The 9,981-nt window shown below is 42.0% G+C and overlaps 1 pseudogene; it reads right to left on the reverse strand.

Annotated features, from left to right (window-relative positions):
* Positions 1-5,650: 5,650 nt before the first annotated feature.
* Positions 5,651-8,406, reverse strand: LOC137650592 (uncharacterized; annotated as a pseudogene).
* Between the last annotated feature and the right edge of the window lie 1,575 nt (positions 8,407-9,981).

Raw genomic sequence — 9,981 nt, forward strand, 5'->3', positions numbered from 1 at the left:
AGAAGGACTCCGACAAACTCAGAGTCATTCTAGACTTATCCCCCCTCAACAAGTTCATTGCGAACAACAAGTTCAAGATGCTGACTCTTCAACAAATAAGGACCCTCCTGCCTCAAGGGTCCTACACGGTCTCTATAGACCTGGCGGATGCCTACTGGCACGTTCCAATGAACCATCACGCTTCCTCCTGCCTAGGATTTCGACTCCAAAGGAAAAGTTACGCCTTCAGGGCCATGCCCTTTGGGCTCAACGTGGCCCCACGGATCTTCACCAAGCTGGCAGATGCCATCGTTCAACAGCTCCGCCTTCGCGGCGTCCAGGTGATGGCTTACCTAGACGACTGGCTGGTCTGGGCAACATCGCCCGAAGATTGTGTACGATCCTGCAACAAAGTCACCCAGTTCCTAGAACACCTGGGATTCAAGATAAACATCAAGAAATCTCGCCTCTCTCCAGCTCAGAAGTTCCAATGGTTAGGAATCCATTGGGATCTTCAGTCACACCGCCTTTCCATCCCACAGAAGAAAAGGAAGGAAATAGCAGGGTCTGTCAAAAAACTGCTGAAATCCAAACGACAGCAGGAACAAGTTCTAGGCTCTCTACAGTTCGCCTCTGTGACAAACCCAGTGCTTCGCGCACAGCTAAAGGATGCCGCGGGAGTCTGGAGACATTCTGCATCCATCACTCAAAGAGACCTCAAGAGACGGCTCCCAAACAGACTTCGGTTACTCTTAAAGCCGTGGTCGGAAGCAAAGGCCCTGAAAAGGTTCATTCCTCTTCAACACCCACCTCCATCACTCAACATCCACACGGACGCTTCGCTGGAGGGTTGGGGAGGTCACTCCCACCAACGACAGGTTCAAGGGACATGGTCTCCCCTATTCAAGACGTTTCACATCAACATCTTGGAGGCCATGGCGGTCCTTCTCACTCTGAAGAAACTCTCTCCGCCTCCCTCGATCCACATCCGTCTGACTCTGGACAACTCGGTGGTAGTCAGATGTCTCAATCATCAGGGCTCGGGATCGCCCCAGATAAATCAGGTACTTCTTCCGATCTTCTGTCTGGCAAAAAAGAAGAAATGGCACCTGTCTGCAGTTCACCTACAAGGATTCCGCAATGTGACGGCGGACGCTCTATCACGGACAAACCCAATAGAGTCGGAATGGTCTCTAGACGCAAGATCCTTCTCCTTCATCTCTCTCCAAGTCCCGGAACTTCAGATTGATCTCTTCGCAACAAGCGACAACAATCAACTTCCTCGTTATGTGGCCCCGTACGAGGACCCCAAGGCAGAAGCAGTGGACGCCATGTCACTGGATTGGAACAGATGGTCCAGGATATACCTGTTCCCTCCCACCAACCTTCTACTGAAAGTCCTCTCCAAACTGAGAACCTTCAAAGGGACAGCGGCCCTAGTGGCTCCCAAGTGGCCCCAGAGCAATTGGTACCCCCCTGGTCCTGGAGCTGCAGCCCAAGCTGATCCCCCTCCCGGGCTCAGTTCTCTCTCAGCAAGTACAGAAGTCGACTGTCTTCGCTTCATCACTGAAAGTCAGGGACCTTCATCTCATGATTTTCTCTCCCTAGCCGCGAAGAAAAGGTTTAAGATCTCGAAGAAAAGTCTAGACTTCCTCGAGGAATACAAGACCGAATCCACACGACGGCAATACGAATCATCCTGGAGAAAGTGGGTCTCGTTCGTCAAAGCAAAAAATCCTACGAAAATCACCATTTATTTTTGAATGTCCTTCTTCATTCACCTTCATGGACAAGGCTTAGCAGCCAACACGATTTCTACCTGCAAATCGGCTTTGACTAGACCACTACTGTACGCCTTCCAGATTGATCTGTCCAGCGATATCTTCAATAAACTACCAAAGGCATGCGCTAGACTACGCCCAGCACCTCCGCCAAAACCTATCTCCTGGTCCCTGGACAAGGTGCTCCATTTTGCCTCTAACTTGGACAACGATTCGTACTCTCTCAAGGATCTGACTCAAAAAGTTATATTCCTTTTTGCTCTCGCCTAGGGAGCCCGAGTCAGCGAAATAGTGGCATTATCAAGAGACAAGGGTCATATCCTGTTCACAGATACAGGAGAACTTACCCTCTTCCCTGATCCGACGTTTCTCGCAAAAAACGAATTACCCACCCTGGAGAATTTGCCCCCTGAAGGAAGATGTCTCTCTATGTCCAGTAGAGAGTCTCAAGGTCTATCTTCGAAGAACTTCAGACTTTGGTGGAGGTCAACTCTTCAAAGGAGAAACATCGGGTAGCGACCTGTCACTGAAACAACTAAGAGCGAAAATCACCTACTTCATTCGCAGAGCGGATCCTGACAGTACACCCGCAGGTCATGATCCTAGAAAAGTTGCATCTTCGCTGAATTTCTTCCAGAGTATGGATTTCGAAAGCCTCAAGAGCTTCACAGGATGGAAATCTTCGCGCGTTTTCTTCAAGCATTACGCGAAGCAAGTGCATGAATTCAAACATTTCGTGGTAGCCGCAGGTAGTGTTATGAAACCTGCCGTTTAACTCTGCATAGAACAGTGAGTTACTTGGGACTTTAACTCTACGGGTGCCTGTGTTGACCCTCGTGTGATACATAGTGATTTCAAGGACACTTAGTGTTTCTAATAGACTGTTCTTACCAAGGTGGAATGTCATAGACTTCACATGAATGCCACATGCCTCAGGGCATGATGCGTTTTTTCTTTGATAAAGACTGACGTTCCTCTGGAACTTGTGCTTTCTAAATTTTGAAATTTCTTTCAGATTCAAGATTGAAGTCTTCTAATTTCTATGTACATTATTTATTGTTGTAAATTAACTTTACATTCCTTATTGCATTTATTACTACTATAACCTGCAATTTATGAAATAAAATGTCTATTTTATTACTTGTGCGTCTCTCTTCGCTCCTATTTACACTATGAAATACATGAATGTCATAGTTTCATTTACCCCTTTCCTTTGAAATGAGAACAATAATATATTTTGTCTGTATTATATACTCACCTATGCTGTGTAATATTCCTAATTGAATACTTACCTTCGCCATACCTTTGAGACCAGATTGTTTTCTAACCATGGAATATAGTGATTAACTATCACTCACCTACTCTTGAGAATGTTCCTACACGAATATTGACCATTCTGTCTTGTCTCTGAGTCCTTCACGAACTCTCCGCAGGGTGAGTAGCCCTTCGATGACCACTTTGAATTTTGGTATAACCTTTTGGGACTTCTCTGCCAGGGGGGCCAGGAAGCTGGATCCCCACGGAACCTCTACCAAGGTCACATTACATACCTCTATTCGAAGCCCTTGGCACTTACTCTAATAAGGGGAAATTTTCCACGATACATTGATTCTCTGGTACTCTTCCATCAGGACGTCATAGCTTGAGCCCAAAAAACGGATTTTGAGCGAAGCGAAAAATCTATTTTTGGGTGAGATAGCCATGACGTCCTGATGGACCCTCCCTTCTATTCTAGTCCAGCCTTTCAGGTCCCGCCCTGTCCTGCTGTATCATGGAGATTAGCAAGGAGCTGGCATCAGGATGAGGACGGACATGACGTCATTTAGCAATGGCGCCCGTTTGTTTACGTTTCGAGTACCAAAAGTAGCCACGGACGAGTGTAACTGTGGAACGGCTCCCCAGTTATTCTCCACCTTTCCATATCGAAGTGTTAACTCAATATGGGGTGCAGATAGCTATGTGGCGTGTTAATACATGCGTCCCCTGTTGATATACGATGTCTTAAAGGGAAACCTTTAGGATACTCGCACCAGAAGTAAGAATTCTGTGATAACCTGTGGTTTAATTCTCTGGGAATATCCTTGTAGTTAAATATACCCAAGGAAGCTACCGAAGGAACCTTCCATCAGGACGTCATGGCTATCTCACCCAAAAATAGATTTTTGCTTTGCTCAAAATCCGTTATTTAATATTGTTACTGTTCTTGAAATATTTTATTTTTCCTATTTCCTTTCCTCACTGGGCTATTTTTCCTGTTGGAGCCGCCGGGCTTATAGCATCCTGCTTTTCCAACTAGGGTTGTAGCTTAGCAAGTAATAATATTAATAGCCTACTTTTTTACGCCGTTTTGATATAAAGATCTATCAGTTAGATGTTTCTTTTCTTACATTCAGTGACAATGGCAGGGCATTCTTTTAGATGCCCTAGAACACATTATTATTATTATTATTATTATTATTATTATTATTATTAATATTATTAATATAGTACCTTATGAATACAGTGACACAATGAAGCAGTTACAGTATTGACGATTGAGTGTGAGCGCTCTTTTTGTGTTAAAGAGTCAACTACGAAACTTTCAAGAATATTTCTGCTTAGTAAAGTTTCTAAAAATAAATCATTTTTGTAAGATTTAGTTTTAGTACTTACATAACGTATATCTAATTTTCATATGCCATATCTGTTTTCTGTTCTCCTTTGCTTGCTTGCTTGTTAGATTGCTTTACCTTAAGTAAAACATGGGCTCTTGCGGTGGCAGCCCGTATGAGTCTTGATGTGGTCGTGAAAAATATGAATTTAAGTTCGTTAGGAGTCTAGGGGTGGGAATGATGATTTGGTGCCGGTGTGCTCATAACGTTGAGAAGTTAAAATTATTTGGGTAGGTTGCAAAAGGTGGGGATGGGGGGAGGGGGATTCCTCTCACAACCAGGTTAGCTAACCATACCTTCGTCTAATTTTTGGCTGTTCCTTTATAGAATACGGATTTCAGGAAATTTACTGGAAGTTGGCTATTTAAAAGACTTATTATTACATATAAGATCTCTTGTACTCATAGTAACATTCCCATTAGTTCAGTCACCATCATAAGTGACTTGACATTTAGAAATTAGTCTAGTCACATCTTCACCACGGTGTCAGAAGAACAACTCTCGACAAGTTGTTGGCCTAGAATGGGTTCCCTGTACAGTAGGTAGCGCCTAGTTTTCTAGAAGCTTTATTATAGGCCTCTTTCCTTAGCGTGAAGCTCTAGAGTAGAAATGCGTTTTAGAAGAAGAGCGCTGAGACCTCGATAACCTCCGATCTCTATGATCAGAAGACCAGTGTCCCTAAAGCTAGCCATACACCTGCAGACTTGATCGCTCATGACCAACAGATATGGAATACGAGAGATGAAATCTGCCGCTCTACTCGCCACTAACTGCGCACACTAAATCGCTCAGATATCCAACTCCACCTTCAGTGTGTGTTCAGCAGTCGTGGCAGGCGTACGTGGGCAAACCAACCAGAAAAGTCATGGACGATAAGAAAAAAGCATTAGCAACCTTAGTGATATGTAGTGCTATGAAGTCCAGAAAGCGGAAACGATCATGTTGGACAAAGAAAAGGCTTCAAAGAAGAGATGAATTTTCTCATATGACACTTCTAAAAAAATTGAAAGAAAATAACCCAGATGATTTTATAAATTATTTGCGAATGTCAGATGAGGTATTCCAAGAAATACAGGCCACTATTGCCCCTTCATACAAAAGCAGGATACGATGCTCAGAAAGGCAATCAGTTCCGAACAAAGATTAATAGCAACCTTGAGATTCCTGGCAACTGGGAGGTCTTTGGAGGATCTTAAATTTTCAACTGCTATTTCTGCACAGTCTCTGGGAAACATCATACCTGAAACCTGCAGAGCTTTATGGCATGCCCTACGAGACCAGTATATGAAGGTATGTTCCAGATTATATTAAAACAAGGTATTTTTCTGTTTATTTATGAATGCATACAAAAATTGGTAAACCTCTCATGACATGTTGTCATCTCACAAATAATAATAATATTAATGGCTCTACCTATACCTAATGGCATGTATAACATTTAAGAAAATAGAAAGAAATCACCTAATTAACAATTATTCCTTTATCCAGTACAAAAACAAATATGATATCAACAGCTTTTTAAATGGCATGTATACCATTTAAGAAAATAGAAAGAAATCACCTAATTTACAATTTATCCTTTATCCAGTTCAAAAACAAATGGATGTAATGTTATTCTTGTATCCATGTCTCATAGATTTTTTGTGACACATTACATGTTAGTATAGGAAACATTGCTATCACTACAGTCGGAGGGTGATGGTGACGGTGATGGTTGGTACGGTGATGGTTGGTAGTCAGGCGTACTGTTTGTGTAATATCCACTGTTGTAATAGACAGGTTTATTTACTGTATGATGCTGTCCATCAACAAGCTTATTCAACTGTGCCTGACATATTATGTCTCATATTTTCTGTTTCGCAAGAACACGTTGGTTCTCATTCAGTTCTCTTAGCTCTGTAGCAATGTAACGACCAAATGAATCACATGAGTCGTCTGGTTTCTTAAGAACAGACATAGCCTCTTCTACAAGGTTATCTACTTGGCACACCTTACGTTTTAGCCCTTTGCGTGATGGAGGCTTCATAGGTGTGGATGAATTCGTACTGCAACTCGGCTGCGCCACTTGGCCATTCTGTAGAGAAATAAAAAATTTATTAATTTTCAAGATATATGTATAACGCAAGGTATTGATTTATATGAAAGCATCTGTTATCTTACACTTGAATAGAACCGAATAATATCTGTATCCAATAAATATTCAGATTTTTCCTATTTTGCTGACTGCTTTATATTATAAATATAATACGCTTTTTGTAAGCAATATTGTTTTCGGGCCAAAACGTATTATTTGAGATGTTAGGTTGGAATTAAGTCACGCACGTAGATGTTAATGCAAATATTTCTATTTCTTTCTCAGTTTCCTTCGACTGAAAATGAGTGGCTGGCGGTTGCTGCTGATTTTGAAGGGTACTGGAATTTCCCAAATTGTGGAGGAGCAATCGACGGGAAACATGTGAGGATTATTTCCCCGGCAGGAAGTGGATCCTACTATCATAACTACAAAGGGTTCAAAAGCGTCATCTTAATGGCTATTGTAAATGCAAATTATGAGTTCATGATGGTGGATGTCGGAAGAGATGGAAGAATGTCAGATGGTGGAGTTTTCCAGCCTACAACTTTCTGTAAAAAAAACTCCATCGGCATGAACTCAATCTGCCATCAGCAGACATGAACAAAGAAGGTTTGAATTTTGTCTTCCTCGGAGACGATGCGTTTGCTATACACGAGAATCTATTGAAACCATTTGCTCTTAGAGATCTAACTATAGAGAAACGAATATTCAATTATAGAGTTTCCAGAGCAAGACGGGTCGTAGAAAATGCGTTTGGCATTTTAGCAAACCGTTTTCGAATCTTTCACACAACAATCAATATGAGTCCAAACAAAATAGACGTTGTTGTGCTAGCTTGTTGTATTTTACATAATGTATTGCGGCAAAAAAATAAAGGTGGTTATTCACCAACCACTATGGTTGATCGAGAAGATATTGATCCCAGGTTCTTGGATAAACGAAGAACAACAACTCACCCCTCTTCAAGCGAACCTAAATAATACAGGGCAAGCTGGCGGCAAACAGAATAGAGACAAGTATGTTACCTACTTCAATACTACTGGAGCTGTGCCTTGGCAGAAAAATATGGCCTGAAATGGTACTATTAATGCTGATCACTTTGCTTACTATTTATTTTCCTGTTTAACTTTAGTTTAACTTGAGGCATACATTTCTTAGATTTCTGTAATACAATATTTGAGTTCTGACAAATTTACAGTAATGTTTACAATGACCTACATTCATTTGTACATGTATGTATTAAATGAAACGTTTCAGTGATTATAACATTTCACTTACCTCAACTTCAACATCCGGTTGCTCACATTGATTATCTTCCGGTGTCGGTTGTTCATCGTGGTCCGCACTGTCAGTGCTACAGAATGATTCACGTGGCTCTTCATGATCACCAGTAAACGCCAGTAATTTGTAATACCAAAGTTTTGGCACATATATCTCATTAGCACCAGCACCTGATTTCGTAGATTTTCTTACTTTTGCATGTTCTTTTCTAAAAGCATTCCTCAAGTTTGCTATTTTCTTCTTTACAAAAGATACATCACAGTCAGGGTTTACTGTTTGACAAAAAGTTAAAAGACTTTTGTAGGCTGAATCTCGTTTTTTCACGATTTGAATACTCTGGGGATTTTACTTGCCATAAGCACGTATGTGTTTTATAGATTTCAATGAATTCTGTTATAAAATGTGTATTCGTAAAACGAGCGTCAGATACACAAACCATGGTGACACCGCTCAGGGCACAACCTATCTCTCCTGCTGTCAGCCACACACTGACTATTCAACCTGTGGAAGGAAAGAACTCTCGCATTTATCCATAGACTCAGCGATAAAATCTGTACGGGGGTAAAAACTTCCAACATGATGGAAGATCAAAATGAGCGATTTGATGTGCGAGGTTTTATCTTTATCGCCCCATACACAGGCAGATATTTAGGAGATTTGGACCGTAGCAATCAAATCTGCTGAAACTGAGCGATCAAATCTGCAGATGTATGGCTAGCTTAAGGACGAGGAGATAGAGAGCCTCGTCCTCACGTGCCGCTGGTAGAAGGACCACTGGTCTCATGAAGATCATCACCAACAGCCAAAGAATTACCTATGGGGTGAAACATAAGGCTGATAGTTAAGAGATTGCGATGTCCCAGGAAGGCGATCAGGACCATCAGTCAACAGTAGGCCGTTGGAAGGGCGAAGGCAAGCGATCACCTCATCCACGCATGGAAGGTCCAGGAGAGGACAACAAGTGGACTTCGCAGACCTCCAGAACACAGGATGTTGGGGGCTCTGGAGTAGGATCCTTTATGGCATCACATTGAAGAGTTGAAGTAGTGCTTCCTTCGTAGGGGGTGCAGAAACCCCTAGGGACAGCCACGCCTGCCACACGTCTGCAAGAGAAAATGGCTAACCGGATGATGGAGGTGTAGTTGCTCCTCTAGGGGAAGCAACTAAACCCCCCAAGGTTGGAAAGGAATTATGCAGTCTGAGCTCCTGCTCGATCCCCACCCGGAGGAAAGCGAGCTCTAGAAAACGGTATGGGCATGTGTGAAGAAGAAGAAGAACGCACTTTCTTCACCCCTGAGAGAGAGAGATCTCGTGCTTGGCCGCCTTCTTCCTGCACCGTCCAAACCTTTCCCATTAGGAGGCAGGCCACTCCATCACTCTTCACAGGGCGATGGTTTCTCGCATTGGTGCCCTTTACACGTTCGACACAGAGAGTTGGGGTCGGCATCCACGAAAGACATGAAGGTACCGTACGCGGCACCCTCGCACCCAGGACATGTCCGTATGAGGGCGTCAGAATAAGAACAAGCACACCTATAAAGAAAAAGCAAAAATTGCAGGAGAGAGAGAGGAGACGGTTACTGTCCAAAAGACAAAAGAAAAAAAGTGACGCAGCTCACAGCTGTGAGAATATATATAGGTGGCTGGGTACCCCTTGCCCACACCCTGTCTACCCACTCAAGTGGTTAGGCAGGATTGCCACCTACACATTTAGTCTAATGGCTACCTTCCAGCTTCGCCGAAAGATAATCCACGTAAATAACCGAAGTTTTGTCAGTACGAGAACAAAAGTGAATTGCATTAAATCTCGCAGTGATGCCACCTTCAATCAAAACATAAGTCAGTCTCAGAAAATGTGTGAACTTTCCTCTGATCCCAAAAATTCAGGATTGAATTTAAGTTTCCATAAATGGTTTTATTTTTACAAAAAGGTATTTATGGGAGTTTGAATATTCTTTGTGAAGTATATAAAAAAGCAAATCATTTGTACGAATGACTTTCTTTTCAGTTTTACATTACCAGTAATGGTATTTATGTATCATCTTACAATTGTATGGAGTTTTAGCAACGTTAATGCACAGATGAAAATATATTTTTTATTTTGAATGTATAAACATCCAAATCAATTTTCTTTACAGTTTTACAAATACATTAATAATATTTATGTATCATCTTACAAATGTATGAAGTATAACCGGACACATGCTGTGATTCA

The sequence above is a fragment of the Palaemon carinicauda genome, chromosome 12 (assembly GCF_036898095.1).
Source record: "Palaemon carinicauda isolate YSFRI2023 chromosome 12, ASM3689809v2, whole genome shotgun sequence".
Lineage (NCBI taxonomy): Eukaryota > Metazoa > Arthropoda > Malacostraca > Decapoda > Palaemonidae > Palaemon > Palaemon carinicauda.